The sequence below is a fragment of the Archocentrus centrarchus genome, chromosome 21 (assembly GCF_007364275.1).
Source record: "Archocentrus centrarchus isolate MPI-CPG fArcCen1 chromosome 21, fArcCen1, whole genome shotgun sequence".
NCBI classification, from domain to species: domain Eukaryota; kingdom Metazoa; phylum Chordata; class Actinopteri; order Cichliformes; family Cichlidae; genus Archocentrus; species Archocentrus centrarchus.
In genome coordinates, this window is record NC_044366.1 from 12,905,723 (window position 1) to 12,931,580 (window position 25,858).

Consider the following 25,858-nt stretch of genomic DNA (forward strand, 5'->3'; position numbering starts at 1 on the left):
AAGTGATAGCTGGACCATACAAAGGTTGCACAGGTCGCTCAACTCCTCTAGGATGACACATCAATATGTTCCATTGCTAGAAGGTTTGCTCCTGGAAGGAGGAACAGAATGAGCACTGCCAGCAGGCAAAATGACCCCCAGCAGACCACTGGTGTGAATGTCTCTGACAAAACAATCAGAAACAGACTTCATGAGGGTGTCCTGAGGGGCGACAGCCTCCAGTGGGCCCTGTGCTCAGAGCCTGGCACTGTGGAGCCCGATTGGCATTTGCTATAGAATATTAGAATCGGCAGGTCCACCACTGGCGCCCTGTGCTTTTAACAGATGAGTGCAGGTTCACCCTGAGTACATGTGACAGACATCACAGGGTCTGGAGAAGCTGTGGAGAACGTTATGCCTGTAACACTGTTCAGTGTTCCATTGTCAGACCCTACACCAGTGCAGTGGGTCCTGGATTCCTCCTGGTGCACAACAATGCCCAGCCTCATGTGGCGGGAGTATGCAGGCCATTCCTGGAAGATAAAGGAATTGATACCATTGGCTGGCCCCCCCATGCCCACCTGACCTAAATCCAATAGAACACCTCTGGGACATTATGTTTTGGTCCATCCAAAACCACCAGGTTACACCTCAGACTGTCTAAGAGCTCAGTGTTGCCCTGGTTCAAATCTGGGAGGAGATTCCCCCAGGACACCATACATTGTCTCATTAAGAGCAGGCCCTGGTGTTGTCAGGCATGCATCCAAACATGTGGGGGGCATACAAACTACTGAGTACCATTTTGAGTTGCTGCAATTAAAATTTCAGCAAAATGGACTTTGACTTTTGGGGTGTCTTTGAATTCAGCCCTCCGTAGGTTGATAATTTTCATTGCCACGATGTGGCATCCTTTCCTAACACATTACCCAGTCCATATCAGTATAGATATCCAGCATAATTTTTTGCCATTGAGATGTGATGTGTTTTCAAAGTGTTCCTTTAATTTTTTTTTTTTTTTAGCAGTATATATTAAACCAGTCCTACCTGTCTAGGCTGTAATGCGTTGCATCCAGGTGGTTCAGTATGCAGCAGACAGTTTGTTCTGATCTGTCTTTCCTGGCAGACCTGCTACCACATCATTTCTGTCAGTCATGAACTCATCAACACCTGGGAGACAAGGAGAGGGAGATGGAAATGTGAAAAGGGGAATACTGAAAAGAGAGGGGAAAAAAAAAGAGCGAAAAGTAAAGATACATTTCAGGGCGGATACATTTTTAAAATATAGGTGTAGTGGATGGTTTTGCTCCCCAAAATGTATGTGTAGGTTCTCGGTCATCGAGGACCTACACATACCCCCACTTTTTTTAAGCACTCAAGAGTGCTTAAAAAAAAAATCACTTCGCAGGCATTCCAACCCCCACGCACACCTTCCCTCAGGTGATCTCAATAGTGCACACAATGGTGGAGTGGGACAATAGCTTACAGAGATTTCACACTTTCACTCTGGTGATGAAATGACCCAGTGATGTCATGAATTACATGATTAATACTGGGTCATCAAGCCTCAGGACCACTTCCCAGGGCACAACCCCCCACTAGGGTTTAATAACCTGGGACTCTCTGCCAGTTGTTTTAGAACTAAAGAACCTACTTGGATGAGAGGTGAACGTTCACAAACCTAAAGAAGTCCAGTTGCCTTCTTTTCAAGCACTCAAAATCATGTACAAACATGCAACAATGGGACTACTGTATCAAATTATTATTACTCAATTATTACTATAGCAATTCAGTTCACTTAATTGGTTATTAATATGATTAATGTGTGTTTTCTGGTATGATATGGTAGTATACATGCTGTTAATAAGGCTTTTTTTTAATGAATAAGATTAAAAAGTTTTGAAAAGCACAAAAAGTGGCAGCAGTCCTAAAATAGCACTATTTGCAGGTATATACTTAATGTGCACTGGTCGACCATTCATTTAGCAACAGCCACTATGATTAAATTAAAAGGCATAGATTTGGCTGTCATTGCAGCTCTCCTTCACTACTTGCTCAGTATCCTGAAGATGAGACTGGAAACTGTTGCTATAGAAACACAAGAAGTACAGTACTTTCCCTTAATGTGGTAATCAGTACAGGCAGCCAAACTCTGACTGTCAGGTCTCTACTGAGACTGTTCGATTCCCAGGCAGTATGTCCAGGGCTCTGTGGGTGGGTGAGTGGGGTGGCAAGGCTATATAACAAGTAAATGAGATAAGAGATTTCAGTTCACACTACCCCAGTAAATGAGAAAGTGCAGCAATATGATTTACCACAAGTAATTTTCAAATGTGTTTTTACAGTGTCGATAGTTAACCCTTAGTGGTGCCATACTGTATCCTATGAGGAAGAGTTTTAGGTAGAAATGTAATCTTGGTTAAATTGCCATAAACAAAGATATAATATGTAGGTGAAATTCACTAAGAACAGTGCAGAGGCATGCTTGTACAATAAGTATTCTTCCACCGCTGCATTCATGGTGTGGGCACTGGCCATCCCTTAGTCAGACTGTGCCACCGCTGCCTAGTGTAATTGTTTTAGATAAACGCAGATTTCTATTTATAAAGCACACTGACTGACTGAATTATTGTTTCTTTCTAACATACAAAGCACTTCAGTTTTGGTGGAACACAGTTTGAAGGGCCATGTGTTTGGATGTTAAGAAAAGATTCACGAACACCTTTAAGCTTGGAATAAGAATACTACTTTCTAAAATCAGGTATGAATCTATGGTTAACTTGTGGTCTAAAGTACTTTGAGTTGTCATCACAGCTAGAAAAGCACTATAAATGCCAGTCCATTTCAGTTGTTTTCACCTTGTAGCGACGGTGTCATTGTGACAAATGCCTTCCTAATATTTTCAGCCAACATTTTGAGTGTTGAAACTAAGATGTTATTATCTGTGGAAGCAAATGAAACAGTTTCACAGTTGTGTAAGATGCAGTCATGAAACTTTACAGGTGTGTAGTTGATATGAAAATAAAAGCACATTTCAAATGATGGGTGCAGTTTGACTCCTGAGTATGACGTAATTAAGTCACCGTCAACTGGCGGCCCACGGGCCACATCCAGCCCACCAGAGCTTTCCATCCAGCCTCCTGAATATTACTGAAATCAAGACTAGCCTAGTGAGGAGGGAAAAATATGAAGAGTTCAGATGCAAAAGCCACTGAACGCCACCTCCGTCAAAAATGAGAAAATTGTATTTACAAAATCATTTCCACACATACTATACGCCAATCAATCACGTCATGTCTTAACCCATTAAATACTGGTCTGACTAGTCTGAACTATCAAAAACCTCAAAACACTTCCCATTGCCTGTAAAACCCTCCATGTCCCTAGAACCAATCAGAATGCAAGATCAGACCATGTGACTTCAAGTATTTTCAGCATTGCGCTGCACTGAGCCAACATTTGTTGGTGGTGATCAGATTGTAAACACAGCTGAAGGTGAATCGAGCCTTGTTTTGTGTAGAAAAAATGTTCGGCAATGAAACTTGTCTAACTAAAGGAAGTAAAAGTCAGAACAAGATTTCCGTCGGTGAACCTGCAGAAGGAAAGCCCTCCTCTGCTCCCGCCACGCCCACTTTGAATATGTACGATCTTCGCAAACTCCATGCATCGGCTCGTTCATGCACAGATACACACTAACAATGCCTGGAGATCGTTTTGAATGTCTAGACAGTCACTTGATATCTGGATTGCCTTCACTGGGCGAATCGTTCATTTCACAGGAGACAATCTTGGTAAGCGCAGGAGAGAAGTGGAAACTAAAAACTCACACTTACGAGCAGAAATAAGAGATTATAAAATTTGTGGAAGCAGAAAGCCATTGCTGCAGAATTCAATATTAGACCCCAAACTGTCTGATATTTTGAAGAATTTAGAAGAATCCGATTTTATCCAACTTACACATCTGATGGATTTTTTACAAGTTGGATGAAATTCCATGAGCTATTTCAATCCGAGGCGATGTTTACTGTATTTACATTTTGAAAAAAAGGCACCTCACCAGTGCCTGTGAAATTAAATTACTGAACTTTATCATAAGATCCAGATTTAAAAAATGCTCTTTTATAAGAAAAGTGTCCAGGCAGATTAAGATGGTTTTGCAGTTGAACTCTTCACATGTTCCTATATATTCACTTAGCGAGAGCATCTGGCCCTCACAGTGTCTGCAGAAAAATATTCCAGCCCTTGGACAAATGTAGTTGATGACCCCTGGCATAATGGGACCAGGAAATAGGAGGCCCTTTAATTTATCCTTTGTCCTCTAGATACTAGCCATACAAGCTGGCTTTTTCTAGTAACTCAACATACAGTCATGCAAAAAAGAAAGTTTTCACAGGACTCCATGCAGTCCTGGGACTCAATGTGTCAATAGCTTATACTGTAGAACCACCTTTGTGAAGTAAATCTGGCCCACTCTTCTTTAAAATGTTGCTTCAGTTTGTTGAGGTTTGTGGGCATTTGTTGCATAACTGTCCTCAGGTCCTGAAACAGAATTTCAGTTCTGAGGTCTGAACTTTGACTGGGCCATTGCAACACCTTGACTTCTTTCTTTTTCATCACTCTGTTGTAGATTTGCTGCTGTGCTGCTTGGCATTGTTGTTCAATTCCAGCCAAACTTGAGCTGTTGGACAGAAGGGCTCACATTTGACTCGAGAACACTTTGGTGTATAGAGGAGCTCATGGTCGACTCAATAAATGTAAAGCGCCCGGGTCTTGTGGTTACGAAACAACTCCAAATCATGACCCCTCCCCCACAGTGCTCACAGTTGGTATGAAGTATTTGTGCTGATATGCTGCATTTGGTTTATGCCAAACATTGCACTGTGCATTATGGCCAAATATCTCCACTTCGATCTGGTCTGTTCAAAAATTATTGTTCCTGAAGTCTTGTGGTTTGTTCAGATGCAGCCTTGGAAACCTAAGCTGTGCTGCCGTGTACTTTTTAGTGAGAAGAGGTTTTCTCCTGGCAAGCCTTTCAAACAAGCCACACTTTTTCAGTCTAATTGCACTGTAATGAACTTTAACATTTAACATGCTAATTGAGGCCAGTAGAGTCTGGGATGTAGCTCTTCATTTTTTTTCTTTTTCTTTCTTTCTTTTTTAAAACAATTTCTCTGACCATTGCACAGTCTGACCTTGGGGTGAATTTTCTGGGCAGTCCACTCCTGAGCAGACCATGGCATTATGATAGCACACACCTGAATGCTTCAGACCAACACAGCCAAAATCTCTGCTTTTATAGAGGTGATCGCATTTGCTGATGATCAATTCATCAGGCTCATTTGATTATTATTTATTCCTACGGAAGCAGTAAAGGTGTACTTTGTTTTTCACAGGACTACAGAGAGTCCTGTGGGAGCTTTCTTTTTCACATGACTCTAAATTTTTTAAACTGGAGGAGAATTCACTGGCATTGCAGCTGGTATTATCCCATCACAGGACGGTCTCTAGTTCCTTCACACCCTTGATATCAGTCTTTAATGGCAATGAAATTGCCTTCCTCTGCTTAATGATGCAATTGTACCCTCCTTTCCATTTACCCATGGATGAGTTTGCAAGAAAACCTAACAGTACTTAATATGCAGATTACTCTGTGCAGATAGATAAATGATAATTACCGCTGCACTTCTGCTGTACTCTGTTACAGCACTGCTGTATTTTCAGCTGTGCATCTGAAAATAGTTTCTTTTTTCAGTGTTTGTGCACAAACGTATATTTAGACATACAGTACGGGCATCTCTGAGTGCATTTGCAGTGGTTGACACATGCAGCAACAGTGTCTGCCAGTTTTTAGACGCAACAAAGAAAACATCTGCTTTTGCCTTGAAATGTTCTATAACACAGGCTTTCAATCCAGTGCCATCTGAAGATAAGCTCCAGTGAGCCAGCATGAATCTGGTCTGTTCTGATCTCCTTTGTTCTTAAAAAAAAATAACAGTCGCTTTGCCTGAATTCAGCAAAACGTAGAAACAGTAAACTGTAGAAAGAGCTTAATTCACTGTCTCATAGCCACATTGTTTCAGAATTATACAGTAACTTGCTAATTTATTTTTTGCACTGTTGCTGTATTATTTTCATTATTTACTATTTATCTATACATTATGAAAATGTGATAAGACAGATGAGACACAAACACTGCAAAGTTACTCTAATAGGCTCTCTATTTGCTAATATTGAAAGTATACTATAAAGCATTTTGCTGCAAGTTTATTATGTGACTACCGTAATATCAAGCAGCGGCAATACTGTATGATTATTTTCCTGCAGTCTGCCACATTCAGAATGTGTTGATCACCAGGAGGCTGACCAAGCAGAAACACGTTAAAATCCTTCCTCAGCTTTCATAGATGATGTCATAGAGGTCAGTTTAATCCAACCTTAACCAGTGTCTTTCTGTCATAGCTCAAATCCATACAGTAAAAGGACCCACAAACCAAAATAATCAGTGCAGCATGCTATACAATATGCATACACACAAACATTAACTTTCTAATTTCCAGAAGGATGGCAATGACCAAAAAAAGTGTAATTCCTCTGGCATTCAATCCTTTTTTTTCTCCTTCTCTCTTTTTCTTTCTCTTACAAGTTTAGGGAAGCTGCATCTGCCACGTGGATTACAATCTCTAAAACACAGTTTGGCCCAGGCTGGACTTCAAGCTGCCAAGTGTCGCTGTGAAGGAGGAGAGTTGTGAAAAAGCGGATTGTGTGACTGACAGCTCTAGAACGATGCTAAATAAATGACTAAGAGGGCACAGCAGTATCTGTCTGTTTATTTATTTTCTTCTGCTGTATCTGTTTAATTGTGGGGTGAAGGTAAATGACAGAGTTGGCCAGAAATAATGCGGCAAATAAGACAGTCTAAGGGGATTAATTACTGGTTTTATTGTTGTTTGTTTGTGTGTTTGTTTTTAAGTGGAAAAAATGTCATATGAAATTGGAAGATTAATTGTAGTTTTCTGGGACAGAAAAATACTTCCCAGTACAACAATATAATGATAAAGTAAATTACTGAAGTGTGGGGTCGGGCTATTCTGTTAGACTTGGGAAACCTTGTTGGGTACACCCTGAATAGGTCAGGACCTTGTACTAAACAGTTTCCGAATGTCCCAGCAATCTTTTTTCATTCAGCTGACAGCCTGTTTTACTTAGATAAAAGAATACCAGTAAAAAATGTAGCACCATCATAAGGATTAAAAAAAAAAAAAAAAAGGTTTTCTGGATAAAACTGACAAAAACTAAAGGACATTTTGTGCTAATTATGAATGTGGTCAAATTTATTACTCTTCTGAGTACACTGAAATACTGTCATCTCCACTTTACAGCAATGGTCTCACACATTGACCTGTGTCCTTGTCTCAGGCTTGACTGCATCACTCCATGTGTCTCGTGGGTTTCTGTGCGCAAGTGGATATACACACCATGTCACCGTCAGCTCTCCCTACCTGCTTCATGGAGATAGATGTATTAGCTGGCAAGATGCCCTTTGAGGACTTAATTTGATGGAACTGGTTCAGCACTCACCAGAGGCAAATATAGCAGCTATAGTGCATTTGTTGCTGTTGTTTTTATTTCATTCTGCAGGTAATGTGATCTTGGTTACAGGGTGTTCACTGTCACAGATCACCTCCGGTCATTTTTATGAAGCACAAATACACTGCTGGGTACAGCATGTGGATGTTTAGAATAATCCTGATATACACTTTGTTGGACCTCAGTTTGCAGTATCTAGTTAGAATGAATATAAAAGGAGGACAATGTATGCATCTGCAATTTGAATGGTTCAAAAATTTACACATGGCATATAGAAATAACTTTATGAACAGAAATTAGTATTTAGCGCATCACGTCAGGACTGCACAACCATGTAGTTTAAGTCATTTTAACACACACACATTGTGTGTGTGTGTGTGTGTCTGGTATAGGACCATAAACCATTATACTTACAAAAAAACTGACACTTATTTGAGGTTCTCCACACCCAGCACACATGCCCCCTTGGGAATACTGTGGGCAGACATTCACAGCCCCCAGTGGGCAGCCCACTGTGGGCTGGTGTGAAATGTATGGCAAGCAGATACATACAAGTGGGCCCACACTAAGCAAAGAAGGGTCTGTCATGGTCCTGGCTCTTGGACCAGGCTTGTTTGATGTAAATGTAAATCATCAACCTACAGAGGGCTGAATTCAATACAATTTGTACAGGTTCCCTAAAATTGGACAACATAAGACTGGAAAAATGTTGTCTGGTTTAATGAGTCTTGATTTCTGCTGAGACATTCAGATGCTAGGGTCATCTATGCTTAAGAGCATGGATCTATCCTGCCTTGTATGAGTGGTATGGGGAATATATATATATTTTTTTGCCACACTTTGGGCCCCCTTAGTACCATCTGACACTGTTTGAAAGCCACAGGCTACCTGAGTACTGTTGCTGACCACGTCCACCGCTTTTTGTGTCCATCTTCTGATGGCTGCTCCCAGCAGGATAATATGCAATGTCACAAAGTTCAAATCATCTCAAACTGCTTTTTCTTCTTTTTTTTTCTTTTGTTTTTTGCTCTAGCATCACCAGATCGAAAATCCAATAGAGCACCTTTGGAATGTGGTTGAGCTGGAAAGTTGCATCATGGATGTGGAGCCAGCAAATTAGCAGCAACTGAGTGAGGCTATAACCAGACCAAAATCTCCGAGGAGCTATTTTCAGCACCTTGTTGAATCTATACCAAAAAGAATTAAGGCATTTCTGAAGGCAAACGGGCATCCAACCCAGTTCTACTGAAGTCCTAATGAAGTGGTCAGTGAGTGGATTTGCCCACAGCCACTGCCAGGAAACAACAGTGTTTATCTCTCATCAGTTTACAGCTGAAGAGCCAAATGTAATTTGCGCTGATGAGAGCATTGATTTCAATAGTAAACATTACTGGCATGTAGTTGTAACTAAAAAAAAAAAATGTTAGTTGATTGTTAGTTATGTCACTTACCACGCTGCTGAGAAAAGCAAGAATGGAAAATTCCTGAAAAATATATAAGCAGCCAAACATGTTCAAATGTTTGTTAAATGTTTAAAATGTTGTTTTTTTCTTGTTTAACTGCATTTAGAGCGGGAACCACAGCAATTCAATTCTCAGTTCAAATTTATTTATATACTGTAGCGCCAATTCACAACAACAACAGTCACCTTAAAGGCGCTTTATATTGTAAGGTAAAGGCACTACTACATTAGAAAGAAACCCCAACAATCACACAGCTTCCTATGAGCAAGCACGTGGTGACAGTAGGCAGGAAAAACTCTCTTTTAACAGGGAGAAACCTCCAGCAGAACAAGGCTCAGAGAGGGGCAGCTATGCGCTGTGACTAGTTGGGGGGGGTGGGGGGAAAGCAGACAGGACAAAAGACACACGATGGGAGAACGTGTGTAACATCTCTCAAGCTGTTTTCTGCACTGCACAGCTAATCTAGTGAAAAACTGATTATAGTTCTTTTAAGGAGTGCTTATAAATTTTGTGAACACTTTGGCACATCAGCATATTGAACCTATATCTATATTTAGATAACTGATAAGTAGCCTAAATACTGTGTAATCAGCCAAATGAAATGAATCCAAGTGTAACTCATTCGTAGTTCCTCAAACCAGCAGGAGCTAAAATCCTCTGCCGGAGTTCATTTTTTTCTGCAAGAGTTACCGACTAACCTCACACAGTTTAAAATGGACCGGGTGGGAGATTTGAAGCAAATGGCAAAAATGATGTGAGGTCCTTGTGACAAAAATGTTCATGTTGAAATATGTTCTCTTTTCTTCTTGTAACTGCAATTTTGTCCTGTTTCATACTGGCAACAAAAAAATATATATATATATCAACATGATCAGAAAGATTGTTTGTTTTTTTTTTTTTAATAAAAAGGGACTTTGTTGTGTCAAATGCACATGAAAGAAAGAATAATGTAATACAAACCAGAATTTATTACAACAGCACAAGTACAAATGTGGAAAGTGCATTTTTCACTTCATGAGAGATGATTTGAAAACTGATCAATCATTTCAATAAGCTTTCTGTTTTTGCTATAGATGATCAATTAACTCCTTCTGCTAAGAAATTATTTAATTAGAGAGATTATGGAAAATGTGTTACTGCAGGTCAAGACGTGGTCACTAAATGGAACATTTCTTGGTACACTTCATATATGATTATTTTAAACATGTTTCTTGAGAGATTGCAGTGCGTATTACCAAAAAACTGTTGGAAACAGGAACTGAAATCACTGAAATTTCATCCTGCTGACTCAAGCTGCATGTTCTCCATGGTTGAAAACAGATGAGTGAGAAGAGACTGTAAGGTGAAAAAAAGCTTTGAGCGCTACTGTATGCAGCTTTAAAATTGGAATACACTATGCTAAGGATGACATAGCTGCAGGGGCTGAATAAATTACAAATTACTAATTGAATTACTCTGAGGTATTAAGCTTTCAAGGCAAAATTTTCAGTGAGTATAAGCTCAGGAACAAATATGATAGGAATATGGCTTATTATATATTCTTGCAGTTTCCTGAGTTTTGAGCGGTGAGTTACTAAGGTGTTTGTAAGTAAGTGGTTAATTTTTAAAGACTGCTAAAGAATTTGGGTGAAATTTGAGGGGATTTGGGTAGATATGTCTGTTTTTTTTTTTGTTTGTTTGTTTGTTTGTTTGCTTGTTTGCTTTTGAGGTTCTAAGTTTTGCACTTGGTGGATATGGCACTGGCACTGGTATAAAATACAGAGCCAAATACACAATATAGAAAGAAAAAATGTGGTTATGCACAATATATATATGAAATTAAAACTTATTGTCACATACAATTCTAAAAACCCCAGTTAATTATTTTTCTTGTGACCTCGCTTTGCTTTTATAAACAGCATTGGTTTCCCTCGATATAAATAGTTTTTTAAATACTTGGAAAGTCAGTTATTCCAAACATCACAAAGAACACAGTTCTGTGGATTTAGGCTCTCTCAGTTGCTTCTTTCTTTTAATTTAATGCCATACTGACTAGGTAATGTTGAGATCAGGGCCCTGCAGGAGTCACACCATCTGGTGCAGGACTACTGATTCGTTCTCTGCGTGTTCTCCATGGCTCTGGCTGTTTTTTTATTAAATCATGCTGCAGAGGGAATTTGTGAGAATATTCTTATATACAGTGCTGTGAAAAAGTATTTCCCTTCTTCCTGGTTTCTTTTTTGATTTTTGCATATTTGTAACACTAATATGTTTGAGATCATTAAAAAAAAAATTATATTAGACAAAGACAACCTGAGTAAATACAAAATGCATTTTTCAATGATGAATTCATTTATTAACGGAAAAAAAGCTGTCCAAACCTACCTGGGCCTATGTGAAAAAGTAATTGCCACCTAAACTTAAAAACTGGTTGTGCCAGCCTTGGCAGCAAAAACTGCAATCAAGCGCTGGTGATAACTAACAATGAGTCTTTCACATCGCTGTGGAGGAATTTTGGCACACTCTTCTTTGCAGAATTGTTTTAATTCAGCCACAATGGAGGGTTTTCAAGCATGCATGACCAAAGCATCTCACTCTGATTTAATTTCAGACTTTGGCTAGGCCACTCCAAGACTAGTGATGTGCAATACTGCAAATTTTGGTATCGATCCGATACCAAGCAAACACAGGACCAGCATTCCTGATGGCAATACTTATAACTTATAAAGGCAGCTTAGGTAGGAGAGAGCAGTGTGTCATGAGATGAATCATCATCAATTTGCCAAATCTGAACACATTTTAATGACCACTAAATCACTGTGATTTATACTTTCCACAATAATTAGTTAACACAATAAAATGTAAATATGCCTGTCTTTAAAGCACTTTGAGTCAGCTTCTGTTGTTTAAATGTGCATTATAAATAAAACAGACATTTTTCATAGTTCATGTTTGAGGGTTTTTTTTTTTTTCAGGTTTAATCAAATAACATAATTCAGTGAATATATTATTTGAATGTCTGAATGTAGTCTATAGGCAATCAGTCTGTTGAAGTAACAACTATGTTGACGAGTAACACTTTAACATTAACTAATGCTGAAACACTGCCAATTCATGAATGAAACATTACTTTCACCATTATATGAGCTACCTGGATATTCTTTGCCTCTCTGGAAGGACTGTGACAGTGGGCTCCGTCTCTGTGGTGGGTGTCTGGGTCTATCTGAAGGGTTTCCTTCCTCCCCTCTATTTTATTTATTTTTTTGCTGCATTTGGGACAAAGTTCTTTTTTTCATGGTCTTTCATGCGTTTGTAGATGTTGTGTGATGTTGGTGATGCCACAGTAGAGAATTCCCTTCTAACACGCATCACTGTTTGTAGTGTTTTCATTTACAGCTATAAAGCACCTCTACACATTGCTGTTTCTTTCTCGCTTCTCTTTCTTTCTCCACATGGCTGTGCTCAGTGCTGCCGAATCACGTGACTGCACAACGACTAAACACAGCAGAGCAGGGAGGAAGAGCGGAGCAAAGCGTGCCTGCATGAGAGAAGGTATTTGCACACCTGTGATGAACAGGAGCAACGTACTGAACTTACAAGAGACAAAGAAACTAAAGCATCGATCCTATCAAACTAGCATCAATCCAATGCCAATACCAGCACTGGAATCAGTACTATCAATATTTGGATCGATCTGCCCAACCCTATCCAAAACCTTCATTTTGTTTTTCAGCCATTCAAAAGTGGACTTGCTGGTGTGTTTTGGATCATTGCCCTGCTGCATAACCCAAGTATTCCTGAGCTTCAGGGCACAAACTGATGATTGGACATTCTCCTTCAGGATTTTCTGGTAAAGAGCAAAATTCACAGCTCCATCAATTTACAATAAATCATCCAGGTCCTGAAACAGCAAAGTAGTCCCAAACCATCACACTGCCACCACCATGTTTGACCGCTGGTATGGTGTTCTTTTTATGAAATGCTGTGTTATTCGTATGCCAGATGTAACAGGATGCAAACCTTCCAAAATGTTTAGCCTTTGCTTTGTCAGTCCACAGAATATTTTCCCAGAAGTCTCATCATTTTTTTTTTGGCAAAGATGAGATGAGCCTCTTCGTTCTTTTTAGTCAGCACTTTTTCTTTTTTTTTTTTTGTTGCCATGGAGCTCTCTTATGGATTCCTCCTTATTGTTCATTCATGAACTCTGACCTTAACTGAGGCAAGTGAGGCCTGCGGTTCTTTAGATGTTGTTCTGGGTTATTTTGTGACCTCCTGGATGAGTCTTCGATGTGCTCTTGGTGTAATTTTGGTAGACTGACTCCTAGGAAAATTCATCACTGTTCCACATTTTCTCCATTTGTGGATAAAGGCTCTGTGGTTCGCTGGAGTTCCATAGCCTTAGAAATGGCTTTGTAACACTTTCCAGACTGATAGATGTCAGTGACTTTGTTTCTCAGCTGTTCTTGAGTTTCTTTAGATCATGGCATGATGTGTTACTTTTAAAGATGTTTTAGTCTACTTCACATTGTCAGACAGGCTATATTTAAGTGATTTCTTGATTCAGCAGGTCTGGCAGTAACCAGGCCTGGGTGTGGCAATCTAATCACAGGTAATTCATGATTTAACAGGTTGGTTGTCCTCTAAACTGCTTTAATGGGAGGTGTTTGCAGACTGGAGCCATCTACAAACGGATGGACTGTCAAATATGGGAAGGTAATAACAGTAAGTAACAATATTTGTAAGAGTGCACTAGAACTTTTTCTTGTTTGTTTGTTTTGCTTTTTATTAAATGCTGAAATATTTAAAGAAAGAGGATGAATCCATCGTCTTCTGAAAGCAGCAAGTAATCGGTTTGTAGAGACACAGCACTTTCTGCTGTATTTAATCAGCCCATGTTATGTGGGCAAACTTTGAAGTTACGGAAAACAAAGCTTGTTGGAATACATTTTAGATCCCTGTCTTTTATTACTTACTTTATTGCTTATTATAATTTACTTTGGATTTACCAGAGACCATATTATAGTGGTAATTGCTTCTGGGCCTCTATACTTTGAAGCACAGTGATATAATATTGCTGTAAACTTCTCATCTCAGTATAGCTTACTCGACACTCAGTCATAATATAAAATCAATTTTGGGTACAGCGAAAACTATTGTGACATAAAGATTAGATTAGTTTTGCCTTACAATACAAAGATGAAGGATGCTCCTTTTTAAATCTAATAGCAATCAGAAGGTAAAGGAAACCAATTATGCTTTTACTTCTGTCATACAGTTACTGATATGAAGATGAATGTGGATATTAAAAATGACAAAGTATCCAAATACTGAGATCAGGAGTCCCTTCAAGCCAAAAGCCTTTCCTTCAGACCAATCTGCTGTAGTGAATAAGACTGATTTGGTAGTTGCCGTTGGTAATAAGAAAAAGTCTGGGGTCAGCAAAAAAAAAAAAAAAAAAAAAGAAGTTTTAATAAAGAAGTCAGAAAGTAATTGTATTTTTTTCATCTTTTTGATTAACTGTGATCTGTCCCCTGCAGCTCAACATTAACAGCTCACTGTCACTGCATCTTTTTATTTCTAATTATCCCTGATCTCCCAATTCAAAAAAGAGAAAAAAGGACTGTTCTCCTGTTCTGTACGCTGAATGTCCCATGATTACTTCACACTGAAAGTCAGCTTGTGTTTCCATCCATCCATTTATGCAAATTTCCCTGCTCTGACGTGCTCTCAGGAGGTCTAGGAATGACAACCAAGCGGACCCAAGAACCCTTGCATCACTGGTCATGTGCGCCGCACACTCAATTGATGTCCCTAATGAAAAGGCTGTAGACTGTTGCAGTTTCTGGCAGAAGAGTTCAGCTAACTCGGTACACCAGAACTTTAACATATCGTTCACACATTTTCTTTTGCTTTTGCATGTCAGGGTTCAGTGTGATGAAGCAAGAGGTGGGGAACCCCAGACTTTAAACTGTCAGAGGAAGCCAGAAACACCACACCTCTGTGGTAAAAAATTTTATGTGACACTGCGGGATTAGGAAATGCTCTGTTTGCATTGAAGTTTTTTGTGGACTAAAACTTTTTATGGGAATATCACCATAGGCAAATACTGTATGGTAATTTAATCAGTGGGCCATAGGCGCAGTTACCATTTTATGACCTTATTTGGAGAAAGTGACTTAACAGACATGTATGTAAATTACATTTTTGCGATTGTCACTTTAAAATCAGTCTCTGTGGACTGCAGAATTGGCAGTAGACAGTTGCAAAAACAGAAAATACCATGCATTATAAAAAGTGTCTTGTCATTACAGTCCTACCAAAGCAACATGCTAGAGATTTCTTGTTATAACTAACAGATTTTCAGGATACTTCTCCGACCAATTTTGACATCACAATGCACGAGTACTGCATCAAAAATTCTTCCCAGGACAGTAAACAAAAGTAAAAGCTTAGCAAACAGCATAACTAGATGGAGATAACAAATCTTGGTCTTTTTGATCATAACTGTGAAGTATGCACACTTCAATAAGTAACAATGCTCACACTTGTGGTATAACTCACACACACATGCACAACATACAAATAATCATGCAACATCATTTTTCCTGCATGTACAACCCTCCCACACATACAAAGTTAACAGCTTTGAAAGTTGCTGGAATGGATCGATGGGGTCACAGCCAATTCTCACAGGATGAGTAAAGGACAAAAGCCAGACAATCAGATAGATATTTTTTTAAACAGCCCTGCATCAGACTGGTGACCTGTCCATGGTATAGCCCACCTCTCGCCCTGTGACAACTGGGATATGCTCCAGAGCTTCTGCGACCATATAAACTGGATGAGCTGTTAAGAAAATTTAATGGATGGATTTTTTTTTTTAAAGCAATCTCACAAATGTGATTCAGTTGGATCTAGAACCAGCCACACAGTGTTGGTAACATCAGATCAAACACTCCTTTTTTTATCAAGCCTTCATAACTTATTTAACAGTTTTGTATTCAATGAAGAAATGCTGAACTGATACACAACTTGAACTATAAGCAGAGGGAATTATTTGACCTATTAACTGGAGGAAGGTTCAACCTGAACTGAAGAAACTGGGGAAAAGCCAATTAGAAATTTGTATTCAGACTGTTGGTGTCTGGATGAACAGCACTGAAAATCCCTTTAAGCTGCATAACTTGCAGTACATACCATTCAAGGCTCTACTAAAATGCTGTAGCACTGACTCCAGTCTGGATCCCCAATCCACAAAGCAATAACCTTTTAATGAAGATTGTTCCACTCTGCAGGACAATGTGGATAAAACCACAAAATCCAGGACTTGAGTCCTTTGCAACTCTTTTATGTGGATGACAGACGCTGTCAGCTGCCTCAGATGGAAGTGTTGAAGGCCCAAGCCACCGGTCACTTACAATCATTTAGTGCATCGTAAAAGAAAGCTGAAGATTTAATTTGATGCTATTAATAACATTCTTTCATCACACCATTTCTCTCTACCATGCCTCTCTGTCAATGGCTGTAATAAGTTCCTTGCTCTAATGTTGATAAGGTTATGGTTATGAGGAGCAGTATTCATCATGTGACTTGTCCAGCTTCATCTCTGTCAGTTCAGAATATTTCAACTTACTAGCTTCCAAGATTTGATGCCCCTGATTAACAAAATTAAGTCATCCTCTAGTAATACTATACTCTTCATTATTAAAGGGTTTGCCAACATTGGCCCTGCTAGAGTAGTTATTGTTGATTCTTCAGTGTCAGGATTTATCTGCCCCTATTTTACTGTAAGTATGCTGCTTTGCAGCTGATTTTAAAGAAACCTTGCTTAGACCCTGATATGTCTGTGAACTATAGCTACATATTCAACATCTGCTTTGCAATCTCTAAAGAATCTTCTGAACAAACAACCCACTGCGACATTAGACAGTCATGATATGTATGATGATTTACAGCTTGGCTTTTGGAAAAGGCACTTTTCCTCATAAGAGCACTGTAGCCGCTCTTCTGAGAATTGAAATTATCTTTTAATAGCCTCTTATCCGTGTGATTGTTCTGTATTAGAGCTACCTGACCTCAGTTTTGCATTTGACTCAGCAGATTATCGTGTTGATTATGAAGTTTGCGACTCAGTAGCATGCCAGGCACTGCATTATATTGGTTTACTTCTTATCATAAAAATCTGGGGTTCACCGTGCATCTTGAAGACTCTGATCCCTCCCTATTGTCTTATAGAGTCCAGTGAGGCTCAGTTCTGTTACACTGTTTATAGTTGTTGTTCTTGGGACATATTGAGAGTTTTAATATCAGATACCACTTTAAGGATATTTACCTTTATTTTCCTTATGAGAAAAACCTTATGGAGTTTATGGAGGCTCAACTGTCCTAATACTAGCAGTGAGCAGGCAGCAGACAATGCCTTAGAGCTCACAACAGATAAGACAGAGGTCCTCCAGAAAATTCTACTCCAGTGATTATGCAGTTTCTTGGGCCCATGTCCTTTGCTGCTACTAGGTCAAGCAGACAAGCTTATAGCACCTCTCTACATATTTCTCTTCACTGGCTCCTTTTCCCATTCAGGAGCAATTTTTAAAGTCATATCCTTATGTACAAAGTATTCCACTGGCAGGCTCCTGTGCATGTGGTCACACAGGTTGCCTAATGATCCAAAGCTTTTGAGGCTGTGGCATCTGAACAGTGGAATGCTCTACCTGCACATCCAGCATTTGTAGTTTCTAAAGGCATATCTGCTCCAACAGCCATTTGGGTAATATCTGTGAACCAAGTCTGGTTTTACATATTTATGAAGATATTTAAGTTTTACTTTTTGATTTGCTTTCAACACCAGTTTTATTCATTGTTTGTATTACTTTTAAGCTCTGAGTCTGTGTGTGTGTCTGTGTGTGTGTGTGTGTGTGTGTGTGTGTGTGTGTGTGTGTGTGTGTGTGTGTGTGTGTGTGTGTGTGTGTGTGTGTGTGTGTGTGTGTTTTACCTGTGTTAAAAAAAAGCACTGCTTACACAAAAATACCACTAGAAAGATGGAATCACCATGAATGTGTGCGCTTAGCTGTATTAGGGATCCTTAAACATATCAGGATCCTACGTTTGGTAAAATTACATGTTTTAAAAAGAAAAAAATACTGGTGTTGATGTACTCTGAGAGCTTCTGCACCATGCTGCTGCTCTGTTTCAAGATTTGTGCATTTGTGTTGCCTCTTCTCCCTTTCTGTGTGTGTCACCCTGACACACACACACAAGAACAGAGCAGACACATGAAATGGAGGCCTTGAAAGACAGGTAAAGTAAAGATAATGCTACTGAATATGATGACTCTCTACATTTCTGTAAAAGCAATAAAAGCTTCCCAGTATTTGTTAAACTGACAGTTTTGTTTGGTTTTATAGCTGCCATCTAGGGAGGTTCCCGGTGAATAATTTACTACTTGTTAAAATGAGAGAATAAACTAGTCAACTAGTCTAACAGAACATTTCAATGCATAGTCGACTAGTCGCAGTCATGCCTACCACCATCTAGGTGTTGTCCAATAAGCTAATGGCACTGTCTGTGTTTTGACACTTCCCGTGGTTTCTTTTCTCACCTGTCCCACTGGAACACCACCCTCTCTGTGTACCAAACTATCCTGATTTCCAAAAAACACACTTCAGTAGTGTGGGCGAGCATTGTGTCGCTTCCTGCCGTGAGTGAAGTGCTCTGCATGGTTGTGTGTATGCAGAGCTCTGCAGAGCATCTTCTGCATGTGGTAGCTGTGTACTGTCACGAGGGGACAGTATGTGGAACTCTTGTTTGTGTTGTTGTCTGTCATTTAGTTTAACACCTGCTACATTGAAGACAGGTACTGTATCATAATAGACCAATAACTTTTTTGTGAAGTGCCATTGCTTGCGCTTCCCATCCATCCATCCATTTTCTGCCACTTATCTGGGGCCAGGTCGTCTAAGCAGAGAAGCCCAAACCTCCCTCTGCCAGGGCAGCTTCTACAGCTCATCTCGGGGGATGCCAAAACATTTCCAAGAGGGGCCTCCTTCCTACATGCCCAGAACATCCCACCTCACCTAGGATATACCCAGGAGGCTTCATAGTCAGATGTCTGAACCAAATGGCTTCTTTCTATGTGGAGGAGTAGCAGCTCTAGACCCTATCACTAGGGGACAACCCATTCACCCTGCGGAAGAAAAACAATTTCTACCTCTTGTATCTGCAGTCTCATTCTTTCAGTCACTACCTAGTAGACAAATATAAGCATAGATGTCCCTGACCCGGATCCCCAGCTGTTTTTTTTGTTTGTTTGTTTTAATATTTGATATTTTTTCTGTGCTTCTTCCTCTTCATGTTGAACATTGATGCCACTCTCTTTACAGTACAAGACAATTTTTCAACAATAAAGCCTACCTACACACAGCATCATCGCTGTTGAGCTACATGCTGTATTTGAACTGGAGGACCACATACAAGCACACCTGCATTTACAGAGCCAAAGACCTATGCAAACGGACACTAACGCCACAGAGCCTGCATGAGGCTTATAGATGTACAGGGAGAGTGAGGGCTGGCTGCATGCTAGCAACTGAGGAGGAGGTAGGGAATGTTTTCATAGATAGATGTCAGCATCTAAGCCATTTTTAGGCTTTAGAAGGCATCCCTAGTTATCTAGTCTCTTTTCACTTTGCTTCTGATGGTGATCTATTTTTTAATAAATCTATTAGAACTTATCCGATAAAAAAGGAACAGCAGGATGCAAACGCAGCTTGAACTTCTTCATCTTATGGTATTTCCAACAAACAATCACCCCCGTTTAACAAAAATATAACCAAATACTTAACACATCTACCAGCACACGTGTGTTTCTTTGTGCTTTAAAAAAATTAAACAAACAGTGACATTTTTGTGCCTTCATCCTTTTATAAACCTTTTTAATAACATTTTCACATCATAAAATGGCCTTTTATATATAATAATTGCATTTTGGACCTTGTTTCACTGATTTGTTCATTAAAACTAAATGACTAATTTTAAAGGGAATAAATGGCAGGGAAAGGGGATCTATGCTACACCATTGCCTCTTGGAAGAATGCAAAGACTCTGTGAGACTTTCAGGTCCCTAAAATACTTTTTGGGCTGTCTCTTTGATGCAGCCCCCAGAGGATATACAGACATAGAATAGAATACATGGATGGAAATATGAGATCCTATGCTCTTTACTCCATTGCTCTCAGAAAACAAATCTATCTAAGTCATATTATTACATAAGCTTTTAAGATGTGCAGATAAGTATGATGAGTGGTTTATTCCTCTGAACACTCTATGTAATGGACATTACAGCCTCTAGGTGTCGTTAGTGGGTTTTTATGCTTTTTTTTTTTTTCTGCTGTTCCATTAGGAGTCAATTTCACATAAGATGCCATAGGGGGAGACCATTTCTCAAAGTCCAGGACAAGATCCACTCAATTAGATGGGACTGGATGATGGACTCTTCAGACATAATAGTTTACCCCATATTTATTTATTTATTTTACAGTTTGTATTCATTGCATTTACAAAATCCCTTACTGTTTAATCTCTTTAATTAATTTTTAATATTTAGACAAGTATAATATTCTCAAAAATGAGAACATGCACTACTGCTACACTATATTGCCAAAAGTATTCACTCACCCATCCAAATCATTGAATTCAGGTGCTCCAATCACTTCCATGGCCACAGGTGTATAAAACCAAGCACCTAGGCATGCAGACTGCTTCTACAAACATTTGTGAAAGAATGGGTCTCAGTGAATTCCAGTGTGGTACCGTGATAGGATGCAGCAAGTCCAGTGAAATGTCCTTGCTACTAAATATTCCATAGTTAGCTGTTAGTGGTATTATGACAAAGTGGAAGCGATTGGGAATGACAGCAACTCCATCACGAAGTGATAGGCCACGTAAAATCACGGAGCAGGCTCAGCGGATGCTAAGGTGCATAGTGTGCAGACGTCTCCAACTTTCTGCAGAGTCAATCACTACAGACCTCCAAACTTCATGTGGCTGGATGCAGTGGTGTAAAGCACAATGCCACTGAATTCTAAAACAGTGGAGATGTGTTCTCTGGAGTGATGAATCACACTTCTCCATCTGGCAATCTGATGGATGAGTCTGTGTTTAGCGGTTGCCAGGATAATGGTACTCATCTGACTGTGGTGTGCCGTGCAAATTTCGGTGGAGGGGGGATTATGGTGTGGAGTTGTTTTTCAGGAGTTGGGCTTGACGCCTTGGTTCCAGTGAAAGGAACTCTTAATGCTTCAGCATTCCAAGATATTTTGGACAATTTCCCAACTTTGTGTAAACAGTTTGAGGATGGCCCCTTCCTGTTCCAACATGACAGTGCACAAAGCAAGGTCCATAAAGGCATGGATGAGGAAGTTTGATGTGGAAGAACTTGACTGGCAAGCCAGGCCTTCTTGTCCAACATCAGTGTCTGACCTCACGAATGTGCTTCTAGAAGAATGGTCAAAAATTCCCATAAGCACACTCCTAAACCTTGTGGAGACCCTTTCCAGAAGAGTTGAAGTTGTTATAGCTGCAAAAGGTGGGCCAACATCATATTAAACCTTATGAAATAAGAATGGCATGTCACTCAAGTTCATTTGCATATAAAGGCAGAGGAGCAAATACTTTTAACAATATAGTGTATTTGTTCTCTGCTGTCATGGTTTTGATTGTTGCCTTCAAAATTGAAAAAAACAAAACAAGAGCTGTCTAGAATTTGGTGTCTTTTGGCCGCTAATGTTGGCATATGAACACTTAATTTGAATTTTCATCTGCCATGTACTGGTGACAATTAATTAAACACTGATTCCTAGAGGCTTTGGACTTTTTAAGGTAGCTGGAAAGCAGTAATGCACGCCTTTTTTTAGAATAGGCAGTGCTACATGACAGAGAGTTCAACAAGACATATTATCATTGTCTGGTAGCAATTGGTCAGATGTGTCTAGACAGGTTTTGATTGAGGCTCTTGATTCTGTGACATGTGTCAGTGAAAAGATGTACATCCGCTTTGTGGCTGGGCTTTGTTTGCAGCCAGAGGGAAATGGAAAGAAGACAAGATAATAATAAGCTGAAAGGTCTTTCTTTAAAACTATTTAAGCCATTACTTTTATGAAAAATGTGCCAGCCCTCATTTGATTACCTTGGAAAGACCAAAAGTCTTGAAAGCTGCATTTGCCCTAATGAAATTACATTATGAGGTAAAAGACTGGTCATATATAAAGGATAACATATATTTTAAGAGGGGAAAAAACAGTAAACGAATACAAAGATTATAAGGTGCTCTACTTTGCTGATACACTCTTTTTTTCTCTCATTTGCACTGCTGATAATATCAAATAATGGTGCCACCTTCAAAGTATAAAGTGATGTATAAACAGAAACACCAGGCCTTGTCTGTGTACCAACCACAAAACTACAGATATTACATACCTTTTAATGTTTAAACAGTCTTATTTTAAATGAAAAAGCTCTCAGCTCAGCACTGAAATCCACTCTGATACAAACAGAGCAAGTTTATATGAGCATGACAAACAGAAGGGGAACACTAGGTAAATATGATTTTAAGTTGAACAAACATATCCTCTGCACCTTTGGTTTAGTTCACCTACTCTATACGTTGTTTGCTAGTTTCCTTTGAGGGGCTGCAAAAAGTCAGACTGTAAAATATTCAGAACACAATGCCTCAATGCAGAAATTTTTCAGTATTGCCATAGGGCACTTCTCTCTGCTGCTCATCTCTTTTGGAGTAATAATAATAATAATCCTGCAGCTGAAGATTGCAGCCTTAAGTTTACCAACATTGTCTCTCAGAAGTTCTCAGATGCATATTTTTTCAGCTACCTTTCAGTGTAAGGGAAATATTAATGTCATATTCCGATTTACATAAAGTTGTAGGGATGCTTTTATCATTCCTCACGTAGAATATCGTGATGCACTCTGGGTGAATTAGTGGAATAGAGAGCTTTTGTGAATGCTTGACATGGGTGCCTGTTTTTACTGTTGCACCCTTGCCATTTTGTGCTTTTCATTTTTATGTTACTAAATATTTTATTATTATTGATTTTTTTTTTCATTTTCTATGTTTTGTTTGCTTTTAATGCTTCTCTTTGCTTTGGCTTTGCATTTTTTATTGAAATTTTTGTATGTCTTCCCAACCCCACCAACCACCCTCTCTAAAGGTCCCTGAACCCTTGTTAAGAAACATACAGTATAAGTAGTGAAAATCATTACTATTAAAACTGTGACTAGTAAAATGTGAGCTCATAAATTTCCCATCTATAAATGGACCTTTGAAACTGCCCAAAATCAAATGTATTGGCAAAGACATATGAAGCTTTAATGAGCTAATGAGGGAAATATGGTGCTTGCAGAAGCAAGCATGATCACAAGCAAGGATGAGATAAGACAAAACGTGAATGAAAATGAGACTGGATGCTTTTACTTTACTACTGCTTTTAACAGTATAGAATAAATTTATACTGCTAATTTTTTGAATGGTTTTGGCAGTGACTTAGATTTTTAAAATCATGGTAGCTGGAGTTTCAGGTGAAACATAACATGGCCAAGCACCAGTTTGGTTCTTGATATCTCCAGGAATCAATTAGCATGAGCTACACTAAATGTTTGCTACTCTGAGGACTCAGAACACCACGAGCCACGACATGTCCTTGGTATGACTCTGCTACTCATCACTGAGGTCCACTATTTTTCTTTCTGAGATAACTTCACCGCTGTAATTAAGTACCATAAGTAAATGTGTCACCTTGACCAGAAAAAGAGCCCAGTGTGGAGACCTTCTCAAATATTTCACGTCATTAAATGAAAGAGTCCTTAATACTGTCCTCGAGCTTCTGAAAGATGGCATGATGGCACTTAGCTGTGCATGCATACACATGGACCACCTTAGTATCCTGGGAGTTACATCCATATGTGCATCTTATCTCAATATTAATGTCAGTGCAGGAAGATGTACGTCCTTCATATATAGGCAGAGAGTAGGATGGTGGATGTGCATTTAATGTGCCCAGTTGAGATCAGCCCTGCAATTAGCATTTACATTTCTCTTAAGTGAAAACACAGACTTTCTCCATTAACCAAGTCATTGCACAACCTTAACCATAAGTTAACCTTACTATATTTTCCATCAAAAGATTCTTATCGTTACCATTTCTGCCATGTGTACTTATCACAAAAGAAAACCTCCCCTTTCATCACTGCTCCTCACTGTCTCTTTGTCATACCAACACATTTCATTATAAAACTAATCCTCCACATATGCTGTAACACACACAAACATACACACTCCCTTCACATTCAAGGCTCTGCCTTTCTTCTACCACACATCATCCTCCTCCTTGATCACACTTGATGTAATGTTGTGGGTTTGATCTTCCATGGGTTGGTCCAGGAAAGCAAGTGAACCTGCTGCTGGTCAAAGAACTATTTCATTGCAGTAAAAAAGCCTCCCAGCTGAATTCCAGCAGGTATTTGGAGACCTGGTTGCTTGCTATAAAATCTCCCTCTGATGTGAGGCTCATTATGAGCAGCCAGAGAATGTGGATGTATTAGATATTCACAAACACACATGTAGCAACTACAGAGCTTTTGCTTTCAGAAGAACATTTCAAGAGAAGATGAATCTCCTCACCATAATTCACTCTTGATAAGCTATGAAGATCCACGCAGTACTCAGCTAATACAAAACAGCCTGTACCAAGAGCAGGTATATTAATTTGTTGTTCTCCCTCTTACATAATTAAAACAGAAGTCGCTGTGTTAGAGCTGAGAGGTTAAAAAAAAAAAAAAAAAAAACTGAATAAAAATGGAAAACGAAGGAATGCAACTTTAACAAAAAAATAATAATAATAAAATAGAAAGGTACAGATGTGAAGATAGTACATCGTGTCGAAGTCTTTTTGAACATCAAGTTCCGACTTTATCGAATTATATGCATGAAAATAGTTGTGCTTTGCACAAAGGTGGAGGCAAAGTGGGGACTCTGCTTTGATTTATACACGTACAGAGACAACGCTGCAATATTTGAGTGACATTTCAAATACCAATTAGGGTACCAACACAATATTTATGCAATATCAATTAAGCCAAATATGCACTTGGTACATAGAAATCTATCTCTGTCTAGAAAGTACTTCCTAATATCGGTCCTTGAATTCAAAAGCTGACCACAGTCTGTCTTTCAATAAATGCACAACCTGCAGAAAATAAACTTACTTACTCTTCCGCTGCAGCGATTAAACGACAGAAGAAACCAGTCACTGAAAGAAGTGCATTACATTCCCCATTAATGTCCATTCACAGCTCAACGACGCTCACGCCGACACCCGTCAGTGTGCCGACGGAAGGGGACGCGCAGACGAGAGCGCGCCTCTTGGCCAGCATAGACAGAGCTCTGAGAGATGCGTCAGTAAGGAGGAGGTGTGAAGACAAGATAAGAGTAATAACAGCCCTCCAGTAATGAAGGCGAATAAGGAGACGGGCATTATTATGACATTTTGTATAAAACTTTGCCAGATGCGCCAGAAAGTCGCCTAGCCTGCTAGTGGTTCGCTTTGACCTTAGTCTAATGGAGCGTATGGTATCTTATATGACGGAAACGGGGTAATAGGTGCAAAAAGAGGATATTAAGTTGTTTTATTGTGTTGGAGCCACACTCAAGTCATGCGCATGCATGCATCAGGTGGATTAAAGGATGATTTTAACTTGAACTTGCCGTGTGACTTTGTAGCAATAGTAAACGATGTCTAAAATGTGCATTTTGGTCACATTAGCAAGCAAAGTCACAGTATTAC

The 25,858-nt window shown here is 39.3% G+C and overlaps 1 protein-coding gene across 1 annotated transcript in view; it reads right to left on the bottom strand.

Moving 5' to 3' along the window:
* htr1fa (5-hydroxytryptamine (serotonin) receptor 1Fa) overlaps window positions 1-25,411 on the bottom strand; it is a 28,922-nt gene extending 3,511 nt beyond the window's left edge. The window contains exons 1-2 of the mRNA XM_030758531.1: window positions 25,285-25,411; window positions 1,024-1,146 (exon numbers count right to left, since the gene is read on the bottom strand). The gene's annotated coding sequence lies outside the window, so the exon portion shown is untranslated. The remainder of the gene's footprint in view (window positions 1-1,023; window positions 1,147-25,284) is intronic.
* Window positions 25,412-25,858: the final 447 nt, after the last annotated feature.